Source organism: Ursus americanus, chromosome 11 (assembly GCF_024610735.1).
Source record: "Ursus americanus isolate L20-20 chromosome 11, mUrsAme1.1.p, whole genome shotgun sequence".
In the NCBI taxonomy this organism is placed as follows: domain Eukaryota; kingdom Metazoa; phylum Chordata; class Mammalia; order Carnivora; family Ursidae; genus Ursus; species Ursus americanus.
In genome coordinates, this window is record NC_142137.1 from 14510239 (window position 1) to 14535427 (window position 25189).

A 25189-nucleotide genomic window follows, 5' to 3' on the forward strand; every position below is an offset into this window, starting at 1 on the left:
AGTTACTGGAACTTCATGAAATTTTACCTAGGCCTTTTGAATATTTTCCCTTCCAAAAAGTGATGATAATATTATCTGTTCTCCCTACTTAACATTATAGGATAGTTTTCAGATTTAAAAAAAAAAAAGTATTTGAAAATGTAGAATTATAAATCACTAAAATATGAAACAATTTAAAATTTGCCTTGTTATTACCATTGCAGGAGTAGAGTTATTAGTGATAATACTAAAATGATCATTTTATACCAAGAATATTTAGATATGCCACAGATCAGCCAATTACTAGTTTAAAGGTTAATTTCTTCAATTCAGAGCATATAACACCTGTGGTGAAGTGTCTGCCAATATATTTTGATGAATAATTCAAGGAACATAGAGACTGTTTCTTTCCCTAGGTGTTTATATTCGGAGATGTAGCAAGTGATTTACATCAAGTGTCTTGAGGGCAGTTGATCAATCTATTACTTTTTTACTTTTTTCAGTGCAAAATTAATGTGTGCTTATTGTATATATGCAAACTACTCTTAAATGCGAACATGGAAACTGAAACCTCAATTCCCAGAAATAACCAGTTAAAAGTGTTTGGTATATTTATTTCTAGAAACTTGTTCTACATGAACACATATTTATTTTTTGTTGTTGTCGATGTTGTTCTCCCTCTGTCTCTGTCTCTCTCTTTCCTCACCTCTGTGGTTGTATGTATATAAATATACATATAAATATATGCATATATATATATACACACACACAAAATTTATATATATACACACACACACATATATATAATATATATATATATATAATATACTTATAAATATTGTCGTAGGTGAAATAATGGGCCCCTGAAGATGTCTACACCCTATTCCCCAGAAACTGTGACTATGTTACCTTACATGACAAGAGTGTACATGCAATTAAGGTTAAGTATCTTGAGATGGGGAGATTATACTGATTATTTACTTGGACCCACTACAATCTCATGAGTCCTTAAAAGTAGAAGAGGAAGGCGGAAGAGTGGGTCAGATTAATGTGACATGAGAAGGACTTGACCTGCCTTTGCTGGCTTTGACAGTGGAGGGTGTCATGAGCCAAAAAATGCAACGAATCAAGAAACTGGAACCTGTCCTTAGTTTACAGCCAACAGAAAAATGCAGACCTCAAGTCATTTAACTGTAAGACACTGAATTCTGCCAACAATTGAATAAGCAAAGAAACTAAATCACCCCTAGAGCTTTCAGTAAGGAAGGCAGTCTTGCTGATACCTTGACTTTACCTTAAGGAGACCCAAGTCTGACTTCCAACCTAAAGAACTATGAAAAAATAAAGCCGTGTTGTTTAAGTCACTAATTTAGGTAATTTGATAGGATAGTGGTAGAAAACTATACAGACATAAATATATTTCTATAGCTATCTACATAGCTTTGCAACTTCATTTCTCTTAAAAATATATACATGGACATATTTTTGTGCTACATTTACTTACAAATGGGTGTAATTTGCAGGAGAAACTGCTACAAATAACTCATACAAAGAATAAACTTTACCAGGTGTACCCAAATTGCCTTTTGGAAAGGTTCTCTCAACTAACATTTCCACCAATAATGTATAAGAGTGTCCATATTCTCTGTCCTTGCCTGAACTGGATATTATCAGTCATTTTAACACCATGGCCTTTGTCTTTTGCAGGACTGAAAATTGCTTTTGTGACCATTAAGTGCCATTATTTTTTCTTTGTCTGAATCTCACATGGATTCCAATGTGACATATTAAAAGCCCACACATGATTTTATAAGACTGGCCTCTTAGCCTAGTATATTTTCTTAGTGTCTATGAGGAATTGGCAGTATAAAATTCATTATTAACTCAGAAAATATTTAGACAATTTTGAATAAAAGGCCCATACTCCTGAGTCCCAAAGCTTTGTGCTCGGACTTAACTGAAGGGTGGATAACTGTCCACATTCAATCAGATACTTTATGTACCTCAGGTGATGATATTAGCAGCACTTACCTGGATTCTAATGCCATTCTCCAGTCTCTTCCTACCACCACAACCCTTTCCATCCCAAGTTATGAGAGTATTAGTTCCTAAATAACTTAAATAAAAACATAGGAGGTGTCTTGGTATATTTTCTGAATCCACAACAGCTTATATGCAGTGAGATTAAGGTAAGTCTTTAATCGATGGGGGATTCATAAGAAAATAGAATAGTTCAGACAAAGCGTAGATATACTTTATCAGAGAAGATTTTCATGAGGAACCTATATCAAATTATACTTGCTTAGGGAGGTTGGGAAGATGGCAGAGTAGGAGGACCCTAAATTCACCTTGCCCCGTGGATACAACTAGATAATACTCACAGCAGTATAAATAATCCAGAAAATGACCTGAAGACTGGCAGACCAAACTATACAACTAAAGGTAGAGAAGAGGCCATGTCAAAGAAGATAGGAAGTGTGAAGACACTGTTTGAGAGTGAAGAAGACCGTGGCTGTTTGTGGTGGATAGGGAGCCACCCCACAGGATGTGGAGAAGGGCAGGAAAACAGACTATCAAACTAATTAATTAATTAATTAATTTAAAAAGCAGAGTTCTCAACCTTAAAGACAGCATGACAAATAGCCTGAAGGGATATAGCTTGGAAGCAGCACTTTGGAAAATGCCAGGGCCAGAGGGGAGGGATGTTATTTACCCATCTCAGAGCTTGGTCTGGAGAGGCAGGGATCAAGGGAAGACTCTCCAGGAACAAAGGAACTGGCAGGTGCCCTTTCCCTCCCTGACCTCCCATTATGAACACATAGCCACCTGCAAGAACCGGTGTAGATTCCACGCTTATTAATACCTAACTTGCTTATACTACGCCCCCACCGAAACCTTACTTCAGTGGGTCCATCCTTCCCAGCCATGCTTGCCTCAATTCTGGCAATGTGGGCCCCATTCCCTAGAATACTGGTGCAGACCTCATCAGCACCTCATCTTCCAACCTGTGCATTTTGTGGGGCAGGGGGCCCAGTGAAGCAGGGCTGGATCCTGGGACTCTGGGATCATGACCTGAGCCCAAGGCAGATGCTGAACCGACTGAACCACCCAGGTGCCCCAAAGTTAAGTGTGGAGTTCTCCTTAGATTTTTGTTGTGTTTTGAAATATTTCAACTTTATTTAACATTTTAAATGACTATACAAACTCACTTTTATATAATGCACAGTACTAAAAAAGTACAAAATGTTTGCCATACATATGGTTATGAAACGCAATACCTACAATGGTTGTGTCATTAACCCAACTAAGCACTTTCATTTATTTCACTTTTTCTGAAAGCTTTTTGGACATTACAGGTGCTGTACATCTTCCTTCACCTACTCTCTTCTGAACTCGTTCAAGTTGCTCAGCCATGTCCAGCAACTATCCACTAGAAGGTTGTGAAAAATCTCCGTGAGTGCAACAGTCCTAGCCAGACAACTTGGGGAGCAGGAGGTGGCAGATGTGAGTCCATGCATCTCATATTTTTTAAGTATGTTAAACATATATCCTTAGTTTTCTCTATTATAAAATATTTTCATATGCTCCAAAATATGAAATGCATATAACTACCATCCATGACTAAAATTTAGTCATATGTGCGTGAGTCTTCAATCTTTTTTCTTGTTTCTTTGAACAGTTTTCAGTAGCTCTTCTAAAACAGTCTGTGTCTAATGGGTTGTTGCTGTTATTAATTGTATTGTTGCATTTGTTGTTTGGCTTCAAATTCTGTTTGTTTTTGACACTTAAAAGTATTCTTTCTCCCTCTCTTTTTCTCTGCTCTGTTATATATTAAAACTAAATAGTTTGGAATTACATTTTACCCAGCGTTTCTATGTGTGTCGGAAGGGGGCTATCTACGTTGGTTAATTCACCCAGCATTGTGTTCACCAGAAACTTGATATTTAAAGTAAGTTGATGTGAAAAATTAGAACTTTTCATTTACTCTTCATACTGACATCTCAGGCTAAATTGACAGAAAAATAGAGTATATTCTGCTCTGGCAACTCAGTTCTTAATTCTGGCTGTAAAGTCACAGAGAATTTTTAAGGAGGTCAAATACTTCTCTCTAAAAACTTGGAAAGAAAATTAGAAACATATTTGTTTATTTTTAGTGCTTTCTTATAGAAGAGGTATTATAGTATTTTCTGTAGTTCTGTAGAAAGAGCTAGGATCGATTTATGGAAGGGATGGGCTTAGTTTTGGCTTAGTTTGAGGGATACTTTGCAGCAAGTTTTCCTAAGTTTGTGGGCATCAGTTGCCTATTCTTGGCTGTTTCAAGCCATCTATAGTAACCGTGTGTTTGGACTGTTGTAGAAGAGATTGTTCTAAGAGGAATGCTGTCCCGCTGAACTTTAATATCCTTCACATTCTAAAATCCTATGAGTTGTCATAACTCCAACAAAGTCCCAGTAGATGCAAGCCTGATGTAATCTAGGGGGAGCCAATGAGCCCAAGCCAGGTACCTCCAGCCAGAATTTTTGGAACTACAGAGCTGCCCACAGTAAGAGCTGGAGGGAAAAGAAATCTCAGGCTTGTAGACAAAGATACCCCAGGGAGAACTAGGAAGATAAACATCATCTGGGGAGCTTGAACATATGTAGGAGACAGTCAAAACTGAACCGGAAAGTTTGGAGAAAAATTCGGGGGAAGTCAATAAATTCTGTTTCTTGGTAAACCCAATCAAAAATTACCTTATCTTGTTTTTTTAAATGGACTAAATATCATTTACACTCACTTGAAAAATAGTTTTTGAAGTCAATATTTTCTCATTCTTTTGATATTTTCTTCTATACTTTTCCTGAACAAGTTGTACAAAATAGAAACATTAATGTTGCAAAATAAAGATATTTCATACCTTGAAACAAGTCCTAAACATATAAAAGCAGTTAAAATATATGTGTAAAACTGTATTTCTGGGAGCACATTTTATTTTGCTAATGAACCATAAAATATTAAGAGAACGTTTAGAGAATATATGTGTATTTCTTTTCTCTGCTATGGAATCATAAATGGTAATTTGGTAAGTTCTGCTTTTATTGTTGCATTTTTTTATTCTAAAAGATGATTAAAATCGTACTCAAAGAATTTATTTTGAAAGAAGCAGGAACATAAAAATGTTACCACCAAGTTATCACACACATGAATAAACAGGCATACACATACACACAGTGTGTTATTCCTTATTTAGTCAATAAAGAATGAATTTCTGGCCACTAGATACCTTCAGTTAAAGGAACATATTTGAAGACTTGCTATATGAAAGGCATTGAGCTAGGTGCTATAAAAATATAAAGATGAATGAAGGAAAGCCCGCCTTACAGGAACACAAACTCGTGAAAATACAGACATCTACAAATATAATTGAAGTAGCCCATACAGTGGTAAGTGGATAATTAATGTAAACCACACAGTGTGTATCGCTGTGTCTTCTAGGTAGCAAGCTCCTAAAGACGGACATTTCTTCTGAACTGATGTATTCTCACAGTAGGCACCCCCCAAAAAATTGTGAATAAATGCATAATCAAAACCAATTATCATAAAACCAACATAATGAGCAATCTCAACAAAACAAAACAGCCAAAACAACCAGAATAAGATTTGATGAATGAAAACCCCAGGTTAGTGTGATTAATTTTAACTCTGTGCATATATTTGAAAGGCAATTCTCTCCCATCCAAAAAACCATTTTAATGTCCACAATAAAAGGAAGAGTAAATGGTACATCTACCGTTTTTCTTCTCACACACTATTTTTAGACCAACCTGGGTATCTTGTAATTAATGTAACATTTACTGAATCCCTACTGTTCTTTATTTATTCAACACATTTCTTCAGCACCATTATTAGTTTCCTTTAGTTGCTGGAACCAATTAGTACAAACTTGGTAGCTTAAAAAAACATTCATTTATTTTCTTACAGTTCTGGAATTCCGAAGGCTGAAGTCAGTTTCCCTGGGCTGAAATCAAGGTGTTGGCTTGGTTGGTCGCTCTCCCTTTGAAAACTTAGGGGGAGAATTTGGGTTTTTGCCTTTTCTAGCTTCCGGAGCTGCATTTCTTTCCTTCCTTTCCTTGCAGCCCCTTCCCTGATCTTCAAAGCTGGCAGCATAGCATTTTGCGTCAGCAGCCACATTGCCTTCTCTGTCAAATTTTCTTTTCTCTGCCTCTGATTAGGGCACTTGTGATGGTAGTTAGGGCCCACGCAGGCAATCTTCCTCTCAAAATACTTAACCACATCTGCAAAGTCTCTTTTGCCATGTAAAGTAACATTCACGTTTTCAGAGGATTTGGAGCTCGTTCTCTTTGGAGACCATTACTCATCCTACTACAGGCACCTACTACATGCTGAATATAGCAGACCCAGCAGTGAATTAGACATCTTTGTATCTGTGCTTATGGATCTTGACATTATGGGAGGTAGAAAAGATGTACAAGGCACAGACCTGCTTTTTAATTGGGTTCTTTAATAGAGGGATATTTTATCAGAGAATAAGTGCATGTTCTTTTACTCTTTTAGCAAGAGAAATTGCCAGCTACTTCTTAGAATAAGCAGGCACAGAAAATCACCTTGCAGCACTCACTGTTGAGAAAAATTACTTGTGTTCTCTCTTATATAAATAGAGGATGAGTGGGCTCATCTATCTTAAGCAATAACAGGCCTTTTTTTTTTTTCTTTAGTAAACTTTGCAAACTGCTCCCTTTTTTTTTTAACGTCAGGAGATGTTGGTTTTATGACAGAAGAATGGTTAGGTCAGTTTGATTAAGGAATCTATGTTATCCTATAAAGAAAAAAACAACAACAACAACTTAATGCCTTAGAAAATAACTCCATAAAATCTGAAGTAGATTTAGGTATTACAACGTTTGAGGGTTGGCTAATTAGGGTATAAAATTAATACTTGATCACAATACATGAAACTTCCTTCCCCCAAAACACTGACAGGCTTTGTATCAACCTGTGGAGTAGTTGCCCCACTCAGGAAGTGCTCTATCCTTCTGCTGGCCCTGCTTTAACTAAAGACAACCGTCTGTCTCAACTGCCACATGGAACAGGGTCTTGCCAAGAGAGTTAGTCCATACCCAGTCATCAGTGAGTTCAATCTAGCAGCACCAATTAGCCAAAGGTGAATGTTCTGCCACCTCTGTGTGGGACGGTAATGACACTGGAACGCTCTCCCATCTCCATCACTTGCAGTGCCATAACCTGGCCAGGTGCTTCAATCAGAAATGAAGAGCTTTGGTCAAAGGGGCTTGGCCTATTTAGTTGGTTTCTCAGTCTGCTTAGGGCCAAAATACAAAATATGATAACCAGATGATTTATAAACATCAAGCATTTATTTCTCCTAGTTCTGGAGGCTAGACGTTCAAGATTAGGGTGCCAGCGTGGTCAGGAGAAAGCCCTCTTTTGGGTCATAGATTTCTTATTCTATCCTCAAATGGCAGAAGAGGGCCAGGGTCTCTCTGGATCCTCTTTTCTAAAGGCACTATACCCATTCATGAGGGCTTTGCTTTCACGACCTAATCACCTCAAAAGTCCCCACCTGCAAAATTCTCCACCTCCTGGTACCATCACTGGAGGAGTTTGGTTCCAACATATTTTGAAGGGATGCAAACATTGAGACCATAGCAGTTGAGAATTACCTACACTGAGTTTAATACTAGGGTGTGAGTCAATCCTAAATCAGCTTCTACTAATGAGTGAAAAAGGCACCTTAGCCCCTGTGGCCACTACAAGGTCAGGGAATTTACACAGCTCTAAGTTAGAGACATGACCTGCCAATGCCAGTTTTCTCTTTGACCTGTGTCATGATTCATGAGTTTATGTAAGATAGAGTTAGATTGTATTCTTTGTTGTCAAGACTGGTAGGTACTCAAGATCTCTGGGTACACCTGGTGAAAAATTAGAGCAGTAGGGTGATGGGTAAGAGTTTAGATCTCTGAATTATCTGCTGCTATCAGCTGGTAGAGGCTTTGGTGTTATATTCAGGGGATTTCTTGGAAGTTATATTCTTTGCATTCCAATTGATGTCAAGAGATAGCCTAGTTACACCTTAATAAAGCAAAATATGATGTAAAGAATGGTATGACAATTTAATTAATGAAGAAATTATTGCTGTGTTTCATAGTACTGCCTATAATGTAATAGTGAGTAATGTATGTATGTAATAATAATTACGTTGTATGTAGTACAATAGCATTAGAGAAGGAAGACTTGACATGGATATAGAAGCATAGTGTAGTAGATAATTGAACTTTTGTTTTGAGATTTACTGCATTTGTTTGTTTGTTGGCTATTTAGAATCCAAGAATCCTGGTTTTGGAGGAATACCATAGTGTGTGTCTTGTGCCTGACTTCCCATTTAGGAAGTCAAAAGGACCAACTTCCATTTCAAAGAAGCTAAGGAGATACAGACATATAAACTAGACTTAGCTAATCAAATTTTTCCAACCAAAGATTTGAATCTTGAAGAAGTAAGGCAAACAATGCAGGCAGAATGAAGAAATTCTTCATGCTGGTGTCAAAAACACTGAGAGTTCAGTGCACACTTGAAAGTATCAGTGCCTTAATTTGTGTAGTTGCGTGAGGTTGTGATCCCAATTGTCCAGCTCTTCTGGGTTCCTGCCCATTGCCTAATTTACTAGGCTTCACCTTCCTGTTATATTCTGTAACCTTTCACATGAGGTCTATTTGTGCTTTAGTGTACCAGATTCAGTTTCTATTGCTTGCAAAAAAGAACTCTGACTAACATGAGTGGAGAGGATATGGACAAGAACTGAGAAGGCATGTCAGATGAGTGGAGTGATGAACAAAGGTATGAAATGACATAATATGTCTAGGAGATTCTAATGAAACTACAGGGACTGGAGGGGGGAAAAAAAGTATTCAGGTGATAGACAGTAAGGACAGTTCTAGGACTACAGCAAACAGTACATATCAGAAAGTAGGATTAAATAATAATGAGTAAGTAACTTCTTAGTCTTTTATTCTTTTATCCCCTATAAATTATTTGTTGCATTCTTGTTATGTGTCAACAACTTTTGTTGGTTCTGGACACATAAAAAGGGCAAAATCCATGCTGTCAAGGAGACACCAATCTTTTACAGTGCAGTAGGGGATTTCAGGATACAAATTCCTTTCTTGCTTCAGTTTAAACATTTAGATAACTCTCTCTTTCTCTAGAGTCAATTATTGCCACCAATTTATCAATTTTAAAAATTGACGGAAATAGAAATTCTAAAGTATTATTTCTGGTATCATAGAATCCTAGTAAATCAAAGTAAGAGAGTATCAGTCCTAAGGGCCTAGGTTTTTTTTTTTTCCTGCATTTTTTGAAATAATCATTATTCCCTACTCTAATATGTTTATGGGAGTTATTATTCTAGTAAATATTCTGATATTGAATGAAATAAAGGGTATTTTATTTTATAAATATATCACTTCATCCTTCTTAAAAACTGTTTGATTATGCCTGCCAGCATAAATAAGTTAGGGTAAATAGATTTTCATTGCACGACTTTTTCTACCCATCAGATTGAGTGCAAAACAATATTTGTAAATTGGATTGGGATTGCAGCTAATGCCCCATCCTATAATTCTGACTGTTCTGTCGGTCCCTTGCTAATGGCAAGGAAATGTTGAAATATCACTTATGGAGACAATGTTGTTGTCATTGTTTTTTTTTCCACATCACTTTTTTTTTTTCAAAGTGTTTTTGTGTGGATTACTTAATTATTGGGAGGTATTTGAACAATGTTTTGTTGTAATGTTCACATATATTTTTACATACTAAATCTTGACATTTTTCAAATATAGGATGGCTATAATTTCTGCCAAATTCAATTGTCTATTTTTCATATGTATTTTAACTAAAAACTAGCACCCGAGGAATATGCCATTCATCTAATAGATGGATTCCCAGAAGGAAAAAAGTGAGAACTGCATATAAATTGATTTTGTGTAGTAAGTAGACATTTTAAATGTGTTGCATCAGGGTGGTCACTGAGATCCCAAAGGAAAAAAGAAATGATCCAAACAGGGAAGAAGGGGGAAAAATACAAATTTTGCCTATCAAATTCTTTTTGAGAACTGTTCTAATGCACTAAACTAATAGTAGCCTTTGGCTTCTCCTAATTACCATTTATTATTATAATTGTCTCTACCCCACAAGATCCTTGGGGTTGATCTTGTCTTGCTACTAGCAAAACAGCATCCATTTCTTTTTGGCATTAGCAATAAAGATACTTCTTATTTCCCAGGCCTGTGCATAAATTAATAAATAAAGTCAAACCCATTCCAATCAAAATCCAAATAGGGTTTTTTATGAATCTTGGCTGATTCATCCTCAAGTTTATATGAAAAAGCAAACAGCCAAAAGTAGTTAAGGCAATTTTAGAGAAGAATCATAAGAAAGAGGGACTCGCTAAATTTTTCAATATGTAGAGTTGAGTGCATATAACCAACAAGAGAGAAGTATTTAAACTTTAAAAATATGTAAGGATTATCTAAAAACCAATTTCTAAAAGCAATAAAGCCTATAACATACCCATTATTTTATTTATATTTTTCTGTTTCTAAAAATATTTTGTAATTATGCTTTAGAACTTTTAGAAAATAAAAGAGAATATCTTATGGTCTTAGGTTGGGAAGACTCTTGTAAACAAGAAAGCAAAATGCATGAAATCATAATGTAAAATTTTGTTAAATTTGACTAGCAATACTTAAAACATACAGCTTTTGGTTATCAAAAGATACCATAGAAAGTTAAAGGACAATCCATAAACGAGAGAAGCTATTTGAAACACATATAACCAATAAGAGAGAAGTATTTAAACTTGAAAAATACATCAAGATGATCTACAAATTAATTTCCAAAAGCAAGGAGCCTATAAAAAGTGAGTTAAAATTGAGAACAGGCATTTCACAGAAACCCAAATAGCCACTAAGCATTTATAAAGATGCACAACCTCATTGGCAAGGGGGTTAGTGTAGATTGAAAGAGCAAATTAAAAGTTGCTATTGCCAGGCAAAAATTTTAAAATCTAACAATAACAGGTGTTATGGTGATGTGCTAGCCTAGTCTATGTGAAATGTATTTGTGTACAGATGAATCTCAAAACCCAAATGTGTAGTGAAAAAAAAAAGAAGTTGGAGGGGAGGGCTCCTGGGTGGCTCCTTCGTTAAGTGTCTGCCTTTAGCTCAGGGCGTGATCCCAGTGTTCTGGGATGGAGCCCCACGTCGGGCTCCTCCGCTGGGAGCCTGCTTCTTCCTCTTCCACTCCCCCTGCTTGTGTTCCCTCTCTCGCTGGCTGTCTCTCTGTCAATTAAATAAATAAAATCTTAAAAAAAAAAAAAGTTGGAGTGGAAAATGCTGTATGGTTCGTTATAAAAAATACAACACCAGCATAACATATTTTTAGGGAATCATACATATATAACTATGTTCAAAATGCAAGGAAATAAGTAATACAAAATTTAGCATAATGGTTATTTCTGTCTGGGAGCAAGAACGGAGAGGGCTTTTGAGAAGGCTTCAAAAATACTAGTGTTCTGCATCTTCAGCTCTGTAGTGGATACCAGGGTATTCTTTTTATTATTCTTTAAAACGTGCACATATCATTTATATATGCGTATTTCACAACTAAAATTCCTTTTAAAAATCCAATGTGATTTTAAGGTCAGCCCTTACAAAATTGTTCGCGTCAGCAAGTTCTAGACTGTGAGCCAGGATTTCCTTGTTACTATGTAACAAAACAAAATAAAGAATTCTCTTGGCTTCTCAGGCTGATGTAAGATGGAAACCTTCAGCTGTAACCCCTATTTCGAAAGTTCTTGTTCTTTACACCTGTCTCATTGTTGTCAATTATTTCTATACTCCACTACAAATGTGATTTTATACAAAACATTTGCAAATTAAATGTCATCTTTATCTGTTTACTTAGGGCCTTCAGGAAAACTTCCAGTTTTCTTTTTTTACAGATAAAATTATTCGTTAAAGAGTTTGAAAACAACTGGTGTACCCGAGTTAGAGTAACTTTCTCCCATCAAAACCAGCTGTCTTCCATTAGAGCTTTCCAGAGGAACCTCAGAACAGTTTTTAAGACAGGGGTGGGTCATCTCCAATTGAGAGAGGGAGGACGGGAGTCCAGCCAGAGTCGGGGCTCAGCCCCTTTTCTCCACCCGCACCGGACACCCGGAAAAGCTCTCTCCTCCTTCATCCAAGCCCTTCCCGAAGCTCACAGGTCAGGGGAGCCGGTTCGGGGAAATCCAGCACCCCGCCCCCTTCTAGAGCACGGCGTCAGGCCCCGCCCCTCGGGGGCTGCAAGAACGCTCTGCGCGCGCCTTTTGGGAGGCGGGGCTGGATGGCCTCGCCGCGGGGAGGCCGCGGACTGTCTGCGTCCGCTCTCCTTCTTCTCTCAGCCCCCGCGGCTCTGGCTGGAGCATCTGCTTGTGGCCGGATTCCCAGACCCTGGTGAGTAGCTGGAGGATTCAGGGCTCCTCAGACGCGCTTGCGGCGAGTACGGGACCCACCCCCACTCCCAGCGCCTGCGCATCTGTCCGCCAGCCAATGTGCTAGCAGCTTCTGGCCTTTGACCCCGCGCCTCTCGGGCTGGCGAGAGGCGTCGAGCTGCGGTTTTCCGACCCCGGGCTACCTCACTGTCTCTCTTAGCTCTTCTTTGTGTCTGGGTTAGTTTTATTGCCTGCTTTTTACAGACCCTGTCGGCTTTGTGTGGGCCGCTTCTTTGGAGCGGAACCTCCCGTCGTCGCCTTGGTTTTCCCTCCTCTCCCCAGCAAGTTGGGAATTCCGGGAGTGACGGAGGCTGTTCAATGCCTGCCCTGTTTGTATCCAAACTGCAGCTGCGCCTCGAGCCTGCGGGGAGAGGGGGAGGATCGAGGCCTACTGCGCTCGGGGTGTCGCAGGAGGGTCGCGGCCGCCTGCTTCCTGGCGCCTTGGGGCCTCTGGCGAGGAGAGCAGGGATGGCGAAGCCACCCCCAGAGATGGTTTTTTCATTCATTTGTCAACACGTTTGGCTCTATCAGCGTAGACTGTTACTGTTTGCTAAGTTTCAGGATGCAGCTATGCCAGACTAATAATGTCTTTTTCCATTTTCCACAGGAGCAAATTTAAATTCAGGCACTTACAATTTTCGTTTTATTATTGTAAGACCCTATGGTTAAATGTTAAGAGAAAACGTGAAAGTATTTAAAGATGAATAAAACAAGGGAGGATCAAATCGGACTTTAAAAGAGACAAACAGGACAGGAACGGGTTGTTTGTGCTATGTTAGATAGTAGTTTGAAGGAAAAATACAAAATGTAGGTTTGGTAATACTGTCGCATTACAGATTATTTTCATGATAATGTGTGATTTCCTTCTTACTGAGCTTTATGTAAACTCAGAAGAATGGTGGGGTGCGGTGACTCTTGTAGACTTTCAGGCTCTGCATAAAACATTAACCGACCTGTTTCTGGTAGTCACGTGATGAATAGTAAGTATAGGATCAGAAAATAAACTGTCCTCAGATTAAAGTTGAGCTGCAGTTTATTAGTAAGTAACAGATAATCATTGTTTTCTAAGCCCATACTATTTAAATGAAAACATGACTACATGTCAGCGATTTTCATCTGTCACAAAAAACAAAAAAACCTCTAAACCTGATTTGTGTAGTCCGTTGGAGAAGGTGGAATAGAAGGCAAGAGCTTGAGTTCTAGAGCCAAATTTGCTCTGCTTGCTGGTGCTTAACCTCAGAGTGTTACTTAGCCCTTCACTAAGCCCACTGAAAACTTACCATTTGCTTTGTACCTCTATTACACCTGTCATCTTTAAAATGGTGTTAAAAAGTTTTACTTTTTAAAATGGAAGGATAAGATTATGCGTAACTGAATTTCTATAACCTATGGTTATAGGTTATAAGTGTTTACACTAAAACCACCTGGGCAAGGAAGCCTCCGTATAGAAACTGATTTTGAAAGTTCCAGGTGTGTCTTCTGTTATTAGTTGTTTATCTGTAATGGCTTCTTAGAAAACTAGAAAACAATACTAAAAGAAAAACACCAGGAGTCTGTATAATTTAATAGGTAATTAAAAGGTGAAATCTTTTTGGCCTAACTGGATTGACAGCAAATACTTTCTGGAATAAGGATGTCACAATGCTCTGGATCTCTTAGAACTCTAAGTCAAAACCTAGCATTTCGAAGATGAAAAGCATAAAACACAAAAGTAGAAACCATAAGAGTTTCAAGAGAACCTATTAGGTATAACTTCCGTGTATTATTATGTAATGTTAGCTGCTCTTTGAAGAAAACAGGTCTTCAATAGCTAATACCTTGAGTAGATTCCTAATTTGGGAACCCATAGATCTGCAGTTAACTTGTAATTTTATTTTCTCAGGTGACTTCTGAAACTTCTTTCTTTTGTTGAAGCCAAATAAATAGTTCCTCCATTCCTTTCTTCCTAGATCATTAGACCTGTTAGCATCTCAAGGGTCATCGTGGTTTTGCTATCTTGAACATAATTTTTGTTAAAATGAATTCTTAATTATTGGATGTTTCTTCCCATATGTTTAATGTAGATTATAAAAAGGTCAACCATCTGTATAGTTAGTAGAATCTATTTATACACGTACTGCCGTAATATATTCTAATGTCAAAAACAAAAAGACCTGAAATTAAATTGTTTAAGCTGAACACTTAATGGTCACTATGTGTAAGATATGTGGGGCTCTTCTGCAGATAAATAAATATGAGGACTCCATTTTTTTATCTCAAGAAGCAATCTAGTAGTGGATACATACACATAAGTAAATAGCATAATGCAATACATAAAGAAATGCCACTTTAATAAGTAGGCAATGCTGTAACAATAGAATGTATGAGAAAATGAGTACTTTTCACTCTGGAATCATTAGGGAAGGTATCAAGAAGAGGTAGCATTTTAGCTTTGTTTTGAAGGATGAGTAGCATTTTAAAAGTTAGCCATGTAGAGAATAGACATTTAGAGAAAATTAACTATGTTATTAATTGCTTGCCAGATGCCCATCTTTAATAATCATCATAAATACTCATTTAGTGTTAATCTAAACAGGAAATGATTCCAAAAGTTTTATAATAACTCATGCTCAAAAATCTGTGAATGAGGTAATAACTCATTGCATAGATGAGAAAAGCAGAAAGATGAGGTCATTTGAAAGGTGAAATAGATTTAAAAGGCACAGCTGGAGATTATTTGCCTTTAATTACAGTGCTCAGCCTTTAGGTTGAGGTGACTTACGGTTAATTGAGATGTGGCTGTTAGGATAGAGCCAGTGAACCTATAATGATAAATGAACATTTTAAGTGAGTGAATTAAGTAATATAAAAAAAGAGGGACCAACTTTGTCAGAAAACACAACAGATAATTTTTTTTAAGAGTTAAACATGGCTGATTTGGGCTTTGGTTTTTAGATTGCAAGGCCAATATTCTGTTCTATATCCTGACTCTTCCACACACTTCACCACTCAGTCTCTCAAAAAGCAAGGTCTTACTAGTTTCTAAATCTTGTAGTCACTGCTGTCCTGTGACTTTGCAATGTTCATTACTGTTATTTCCTAAACTTTTCTTAAGTATTTTCTAAGTTTAGAAGTTAGAGTAGGAGAATATCACTATATTTTATCACCTAGAGGTAATCATTTTACATGTTTAAGTGCTTTTTTTTTCCTTTGTCTATCTTTAATGTAGTTGAGATCCTATTGTATCCATAATTCTTTTTTCTACTCATGACTTGTCAAATTTCTTACTGTCTTTAAGGGAAGGATTTGTTTTTAATCATGATAATTTGGAATTTTCAGGACAAGAGATGATAGAGGCAGACCAGAATTGTTGTATCATCTCTTTGAAGTTCTTCTCTGTAGGGCTGCCATATTCCATACATTAGAATTTCACTCCAGGCCTGGAGTCTTGTATTGCAGAGCTTGAAGGATGGTATGAGTTGGCCTTCCCAGAAATAAGTATTAGGTTACCAGCTTATGTCCTCCAGTTTGCTTGCTTGCTTGCTTTTTTTTAAATTTTCAAATACAGTACAAACAACTCAGTTCCTGTGTATTTTTCCTGTATATTCACCAAATGGTAATGTTACTATATTTGCTTTATCATTATACATGTGTACACACTTGTTTTACCTTGCATATAATTATATACATGTAATAAGTATGTGTGTACATAGGTATATATGCATATGTGTATGTATGTGTATCTAATATATTGTCGATGTTTCCTCATGTTTAGATCCAAGTTAAATTTTGACAGAAATACCATAGCAGTGATTCTGTTTCTTCGTTAGGGCATCCTCGAAGTTTATTTTGATCACTTGTTTTAAGGTGTGTCTGCTAGGTTTTGCACTGACTGTTGTTCCCTTTGTAGTTAATTAGGGGTCTTTTGGGGAGATTCTTTGCCAATATTTGGAGATCTTGTTTCTCATCAAACTTTTATTTCCTCTTTTAATATCCGTTGATGATTTTTTTGCCTTGTATGGTTGTTATGGTAGTTGCCAAATAGTGATATTTCATTATTCCATCTAAATTTATTTATTTATTTATTTAAAGATTTTATTTATTTATTTGACAGAGATAGAGACAGCCAGCGAGAGAGCGAACACAAGCAGGGGGAGTGGTAGAGGAAGAAGCAGGCTCACAGCAGAGGAGCCTGATGTGGGGCTCGATCCCATAATGCCGGTATCACGCCCTGAGCCGAAGGCAGACGCTTAACCGCTGTGCCACCCAGGTGCCCCTCCATCTAAATTTATTAGTTGGCATTCTAATATGAGTCTTCCTTATTCCTTTTATTTTTGCATTTAAAACAACAGTATGAAAAAATATCCTTATGGATTCATGAATTCTTATTTTAATACCTGTCATTTACTACTTATTTTGATGCTGAAATTGTCCAAGATTTAGCAAGTGGTTGCCCCTTCAGGCTGGCTCCTGTGTCCAATGGACATGTTCCCAACATGAGTACTTCTTACTTTCTGGTAAGATGATCAAGGCTTATTTTGTACTTTCCCAGCCACAGTCTGGGAATCAACATTTCTCCAAGTAACCTGGTACTTCTAAGTAGAGAAGGATATTTAAAAGCCAAAATCTTGGCATCAGATGTGTTAATTGCTGCTGGGATTTCTTTGGTTCTAGACTCTGTCAGTGTACAGAACTAGGAAATAATGTGAATATATTAACATGTATACACACAAACACACCCCTATTTACTGGTAAAAGCCACACATTCATACAGATACTGCTAATTACAATCTGACAACACAAGTTTCATTCCAGTCTCCCACTTTATACATAACTCACTTTTTTGTCCATTCAAAACCTGGGCCCCAGTTTCCAGCATACATTATTTGCTTATGTGTAGAATACCCATTAAGAATTGCAGGACGCTTGGGTGGCTCAGTTGGTTAAGGCTCTGCCTTCGGCCCAGATCATGATCCCAGGATTCTGGGATCGAGTCCCTTGTCGGGCTCCTTGCTCATCAGGAAGTCTGCTTCTCCCTCTGCCTGCCACTCCCCCTGCTTGTGCTCTCTCTCTCTGACAAACAAAATCTTAAAAAAAAAAAAAAAAAATTGCTAATGTGTGCCATTGCGAAAACAGCTTACTAACTGGAATTTAACATTTAATATTTGTTTTTTTAGAGTATGTGAAATATGACATGGCTCAAAAAGCCAAAACTGTAAAAAGGTAAAGAGTCCTTTCTTCAACCATTCTACCCATTCTCCTCCCCCCACATTCTCTGTCCTGTTTGTCCTTACCCCCATACATAATCAACCTCTTTAAGATTCTTGTTTATTCTTCCTGTGTTTCTTTTGTGCACTTGAGAAAATGTATATTTTCTTATTTGCATTTTCCTTTTTTCACTTAGCAGTATATCCAGAAAATCAATTTATATCATTTCAAAGAGCTCTTCTTCATCAGCTAAACACCCCAATATTTTACAATTACAGTGCCGTATATGGATTTGTGTGCTATTTATGTGATTGTGTACTTTTAAGGTAATTTCCATGAAGTAGGACTTCTGAGTCCAAAGATAAATGGATTTGTAATTTTGTTAGCTGTTGCCAAATTCACAAAACGGCTGTTGTACCACTTTGTATTCAGCTAGCAATGTTTGGAAGTGCTTGTTATCCCATCGTCTTGCCAACAGGATGTATTTTTGTTTTTGTTTTGTTAGTTTCATAGATAAGAAATGATTCCATTACGTAGTTTTATTTTGCATTATTTTAAAGATTTATTTTAGAGGGGGAACGGGCAGAGAGAATCTCAAGCAGGCTCCATCTCACAACCTTGAGATTAGCACCTGAACCAAAATCAAAAGTTGAATGCTTAACAGATTGAGCCACCCAGGAGCCCCTTTAACTTGCATTTTTTAGAATTTTGAGTGAGGTAGAAGGTCTTGCCAATATTTTCACTGTTTGTCAGTTGTTAATAGTGTTTTCTGATATGCATATTTTAAAATTTATGTAGTTTGTCTTTTCATTTATTGCATCTGAATTTTGAGTCATTGTTCTAAAGCCTTCCATTACACTCAGGTCATAAGGGAATTGAGGTGGAATTCCTTAATCACTTAAATGGCTTTGAGCCTTACAACATGCATTATTGTTTGAGAGATTGTGGAGGGAATAGGGAGAGTTGTTTAAAACCCCTGATTCAGAGTAGCAGAGACGCTAAGAACATAAGTAGAAAATAGAAAGTGGCAGGATCTTGATAAAACCTATGGCTTTAATTTCAGTACCCATGCTTGTAAGGGAGTAGGATTAATCAGAAATAGTTCAAATATTTACAAGGACTTAAAGCCAGTTTTGAAGATTTCACTCTGATTAGATTAAGATAATATTCCTCTACCATAGCAGTCCTCAAGAAACAAACCTCAGTTTTCTCTGGAGGAAAGGCATATATAGAGTTTCATTGTCTCTAAAAATTTTCATTACAATGACGGGCATTCAATTAAAAAAAAATTTATCCAGCATACAAAAGTGACTGTCCAGTTATAGAGAGAGAACAAAACAAAAACAACAGAAACAGGCAATAGAAGCAGAATCCTTAAGATGCAGTTCAGGTTAGTAGAGGTGGACTTTAAGTAAATGGAATTAACATGTTAGAGGAATTAGAAGATGGAAAATTTTAGCAGAGAACTGATGTCTTTGAAAAGAGTCAAATGAAAATGCTAAGAGTAAAATTATAACATTAAATCACAGCTGAAGAGAAGTAGGAAACTGGAAGAGTACAGAAGTTCTCAGACTGAGGCATGGAGAGAAGAGGGAAATCTTAAAAATGTTTAAAAAACAGGATATAAAATTCTAACATGAGTAATGTATTCCAAAATGAGAAATGAACAAGAAAGGAATCATGGAGCAAAAGCAATATTTGAAGAGATTGTGGTCAAGAATTTTAAAAAGCTAAGGAAAGATATCAACCCACAGACTGAGGAAGCACACTGGACATAAAGCAGGATAAATACTAAGAAAACCATATTCCATAGCAAAACTGTTGAAAACCAAAGATGAGAAAAAGAAAATATCCTTAAAGTCTTTAAAAAATCAAGGAAAAGAGCCACAAAACAATAGTTGAGTTTTCAACAGAAACAAAGGCAGAAGATAATGGGTTGTGCTGAAAGAAAATTGCCAATATAGAAGTCTATAGGTGCATGTTATAGTAAAGGTAAAATATATTTTCAAACAAACTGATATGGAATTTATCAGCAGCAGGCTGATACTAAAAGCCTTACTAAAGGGAATAATTTCTTCACCATAAGGAAAATTGTTTTGAATAGAAGTAGGGGGATGCAGGAGAAAGTTCATGAAGAGCAAAGGAAAGGGTAAATGCAATGAATGTTGACTGTGTAAAACAGTATCCCATCTGGTAGGGATTAAGATTTGTGTAAAAAGTAAAATACACCAAAACAGGAGCACAAAGTTGGGTCAGGGATAAAGGAGTTAAAGTCTTCTAAGTGTGCTTTTGTTGAGACACAGTAAATTTCTGATTCATCCTGAATTTTGACACGTAAGAATGCATGCTGTAATCATAAAGTAATAAAAATAATAGCAAAGACTATGTAAATGTAGAATTAACAAATAGGGAAAAATAAAAAGGTAAGAGAAACATGGAGCTCGAAAGGAGACCAAAAGGAAAAGCAAGGGTAAAAAGTCGATTTAAATATCTGTATTTGCAGAACTGTAACTGTGCTGCATACTACAATTACTGGACAGAGACTATCAGATTAGATTAAAAATAGCAACAATAAGGGGTGCCTGGATGGCTCATTCGGGTAAGTGTCTACCTTCTGCTCAGGTCATGATCCATCCTGGGAACGAGCCCCATAATGGGCTCCCTGCTCAGAGCCTGTTTCACCCTCTCTTTCCCACTTATGCTCTCTCTCACTATCTCTGTCACTATCTCTTCTCTCAGATAAATTAAAAAAATCTTAAAAAAAAAAACAGTAATAAAACAATGTTATTTCAACAAATCTAACTAAGGTGACAGTAAAATGATGAAAATGATACTGTTCCAAATAAAATCCATTGCAGCTGTATTAATATTGGAGTAGAATGTAAGACAACCCATCAGTGGAGAAGAAAAGGATGTTTCATTGTGAAATAAGATTTAGTACTTAAGGAAAATAGTTGCAAATTTGTACATAGCATTAAAATCATATAATGTAAACTTATTTATATAGATATAAATTTATTTCACAAATTTATATAGATATAAATATGGTAGTGGGGGATTTTTAACATACAGATGAGTGAGGATATGAAAAATATTACAAAATGGTTAGCATATTTGGTTTGGTAGACACATGTAGATACCTGTAACCCTTAGCTGTTTAACATATTCTTTGAGGTGTATATGGGACACTTAACAGAACTGGTGATAGGTTAAGCCTTAAAGCAAGTCTCGACATATTTCAAAGGACTGAAATCATATAGGGGAAGTTTTCAGTGGATTCACACTAAATCAATAACAAAAAACTAGAAAGTCTCCCAAATATAATATGTTTATAAATAGTCATCAGAGGAGAAATAATGGAAATTTGAATATATTATGAACTAAGTGGTCATGAAAATGCAGGGGTGCAGAACTCATACTGCTAAAGATGTGATGGCAACAGCAGTGGTGTAGTGTTTGAAACATTTTGAAATCCTAAAAAGACCATTAGGTAGTAAAAACCAAACAGATAACTTGTAACAAAACTGAAATGACAAATTATCCCCATGGACCCCAAGGTGAGTGGAAGGGGACAGCTCACCAACAGCTATAAAACTTGTGTTCTAACTCGGTTTGTACTGAAGGAAGGAAAGGAAAGCAATAGTGCATCTGCTTCAACTGATAACAGGGACCTTTCTAAATATTTGAAAGAAGGACAGCCCAGCCTGGGAATAGTTAGCTGCAAGGGGGAAGGGGAACTTTGAAGTCTGTCTGAAGAGGCTAGAGCATCTTGGTTTTCAGGACAGAACCCCATATGGAAGAGTAACTTCTGGAATTTCAAATTGAGCAGAATAACAAAACAGAAGCCAAGGAAATAAAAACATCCAGATAAATGTGAGAATGGAGAAAAACCCAGCTGATCTCAGAAGAACTTCAAGGCCATAGTAAGATTTCACAAAAACAACAGAAGTTCTCTAGAGCATGAAGCTAGAAAAATTATCATGATAAAACACTTCCAAAAATTGAGAATTATTTCATGTACTATTTAGTAACAGAAAAAAGATCAGTCAAATTCCATACAAAGTCATAGGCAAATAAGTGAACATACTTGTAAATGCTAAGGGCATGCCAGAGAGCCATGTTCACAAAATATGACAACTGTAACCTAATATTTAAATAGAAATAAGTTATGAGATATGAATGAATAAGCAAATTAAAACTATAAAAAGTCAGAAATGAGGTAATTATTTCATAAATGACTTCAAGATAGACACACCAGACCAGGCCTTATGAGAAAGAGGGTAAAGAAACTTAGAAAATGCAGCTGAAAAAATTGAGCAAAATTCAACAAAATTAATAGAATTTTCTATAGAGAAAAAGCAGTGAAACAGAACAAATACTAAAATTGGAAACATTTGCTTACAATAAAAGTTGATGCCAATAGGTTAGTTAATTTCTTAATGGGAAGATAAGGGAGTTCCTGTAGGATTGTTTCTTTTTTCCCTATGAAGTACTGTTGACCCTTGAGCACTGGAGGTTAGGGGTGCTGACTCCTGTGCAGTTGGAAATCTGCATATAACTTTTGACTCTGGGAAATTGAACAACTAATTACCCACTGTTGACTAGAAGCCTTACTGATAGCAAACAGTTCATTAACATATGTTTTGTATGTTGTACACATTATATCTGTGTTCTTATGTTAAAGTAAGCTAGAGTAAATAAATGGTATTAAAATAATAAGAGAAAATGCATTTTAATACTGTATCATATTTATCGAAACAAATCCACATATAAATGAATCTGCACAGTTCAAACCCACAGTGTTGAAGGGTCAACTGTGTAAGACATAGCTATCTGAAGATAATAAAGGAAGTTGGTGACATAGCAGTAGGTTTGATGAAAAATTAAAATGAAATTCTGAGGTTAGAAGAGTGAACATACTAGAGTATGGTAACAGGATAGTTAAGTGGTCTTGAGTGTTCATTTGAAATTTATGGTCATGAATTCATAGTGAAAAGTTAGCATGGTTGCATGGTTTTGTCCAGTATAGTTTTGTAGTTCTGAATCAAAGTCAAGACACACATCATTTATTTGAAGTTTTACCAAGTATGTATCAAGAAAGGAGAGAAGTGAGGAATTAAAATGTTGGATTATGGATGATAAACTGTGTCACAGTGGATAGGACATCTCAGTAAGGTCAAGGAATTGCCAGAATGAGCCTATCAAACTAGAGGAGCTCAAAGCACAAAAGGTTATGTTTGGAAAATGGAAAAAAAAAAAAAAAGGATTTTTGGAGTGGTAAATGATTTAAAAGACAGGATCAAGAGTAGGAGTATGCTACCTGAGTTGGTGAAGCAGGGGTGGAAGAGCAGATCTCTAGAAGTGAGGCAAAGAATTGGGAGGCTAACTACTGGATGGATCATCCGTGTTGGTAGAGTCATTAAAAACAGTAATGTGGGGAGAGAGTAAATTAAAATTATCATGAATGGGAGATTATTAGATTGAGAAAGTGGTGAAATTTGATGTCTTGAATATTTTCTACAACAGCTCCATCCTTCTAATCTGTAGTCTCATGATGCAAATATTTTGTTTACAAGTCTTCAGCGGTCCTCTATTTACCAGAAAAGTCCTCTTTCTTTGGTACAGGATTGTTCCAGCGTGGCACTACAGCTTTATTTTTCCTCCTCATCTTGTTTTCTTGGCTGCAGCCTGCAGAGGCCTTTTTGTTTCACAATGTGTCTTTCATGTCCAGTAAATATATCTTTAGGCACACTTCCTCTAACACTATGGCCATTCTCTTTCTCCTTTCCTTTTCCACCAGCCTATGCGTATTGTACTCATTCTTCTAAGATCTTATTTTTTTTCCTAAAGCATTGTCTTCAACTCCTTAATTTACATAAGGCATTTTATTGCTTTATATATGCTTTTCCCTTCTCTATTGACACTTTTCTTCTTTGAATTACAGTTGCTTGCTCATGTGTCTTCTGCCTTCCCCATGGACTCTAAGCACCTTGAACATAAGAACTATGTCTTACTAATCTAATCAGTCTCATGTGGCACTTAGCATACTAGTTTTTATACAACTGAGTTTCTCAATTAAACTGAGTTATACATCTTTTTAGTTTTCTAGACTTTTGATATTTCAACCAAATGAAATAAATTTTTGTTCAAAACAACAGTAGGGACTTAACTGTTTCTCATCTTAAAGTCAACTATGTCTACTTTCATAATGCTTGTTTTAGTTTATGTGTAATGTTATCGATTGGTTACATGATATAATTTAATGAGTCTGGTTTGTTGGTGTGGTGACAATGTATCCATTTAATAATAAAATATAATAACTTTGGGGGGGTCCCTAAATTCCTATTAGGAACAATAGAGAAAGGGTTGCTTTTTATTTCTGAAGTTTAAGAAGGAGAATACTTGGCATGAAAACATTTTCATCAAACCAGTAGATTAATACAGTTGTAAAACAAAATTCTCCAAACCTATCTACCTACTCTTTTCCATTTTCGTGGTGTGTGTTGTGGTTTTTTTTGTTTTTTTTTTTTGGTTTTTTTTTTTTTTTTTTTGAGAATGGAAGAACTGATGTGAAGGAATGCAGGGGTGGGAAAGAGGTAAGACACCAAGTAAGGTGTCAGAGAAGGTTTAGTAATGTTGTTTCCCAATATTTTTATATATTTTATGTATATCTGATTATATATAATTATACATATTTAGAGCATATCTAAGGATATGTAAAGCATACATAATCTGTAGATTATGCATATTGATAATGTGTGTGTGCATATATATATATATATATATGTAATTTATTTGGATATACCATATCTACTTAAATAAAATTTTGGAACTGGCAAAACAAAATCAAGATTGGTTAGGTATGTTATGTTTTGGAAAACTATAAAGAAAGGTGAGGGGATGCTAAATACAAAAGTCAAATTGTCCTTCTTGAGCAAGGAGAATGGGCAGGGCTGGTGATTGACAAGGGGCACAAAAAATGGAAATGGGCAATTAAGCTGGCAATTTCCTTTTTGATTGTTTATGTGTTTCAACCTAGACATATGTTTTTTATATTAATCTTTAGGTGTAATCTATTTCACAGTTAAACAAGGTTAACTTTGAGAGGAATCTGTGATTTTAGTCTTAAAAGAAGTATGCTTGCCCATCTCAGTAATTCTTGCAAATATGCATAATGAAAATAGCAATTTGTAGAGAGTATTGTGTGTGTGTGTGTGTGTGAGAGAGAGACAGAATTGCTGGCTAGATTAAGTTTTATTTATCTGTCTTTTCTATCAGGGTTACTTTGTTGTAACTTAATTCTCTAGAATAACAACAGCATAGTTTATTATAAAAAAGTCATATCTTATAAAGTCAATGTCAATTTCCCCCAAATACTTTCTAATAAGGTATTTGTACATAAAGACATTTTATTCATATGTATGTATATATACCTATGTATATACACACACACTACACATATATGTCTATACATGTTA

At 36.3% G+C, this 25189-nt stretch overlaps 1 protein-coding gene across 3 annotated transcripts in view; it reads left to right on the forward strand.

Moving 5' to 3' along the window:
* Positions 1 to 12363: 12363 nt before the first annotated feature.
* MANEA (mannosidase endo-alpha) overlaps positions 12364 to 25189 on the forward strand; it is a 61552-nt gene continuing 48726 nt past the window's right edge. Inside the window, exon 1 of one of the 3 annotated variants that reach the window (XM_045807044.2) lies at positions 12364 to 12486. The gene's annotated coding sequence lies outside the window, so the exon portion shown is untranslated. Of the gene's footprint in view, positions 12487 to 12554; positions 12702 to 16192; positions 17727 to 25189 lie in introns of those variants that run through there. The other 2 variants (XM_045807043.2, XM_087865327.1) reach the window with 2 other exon arrangements.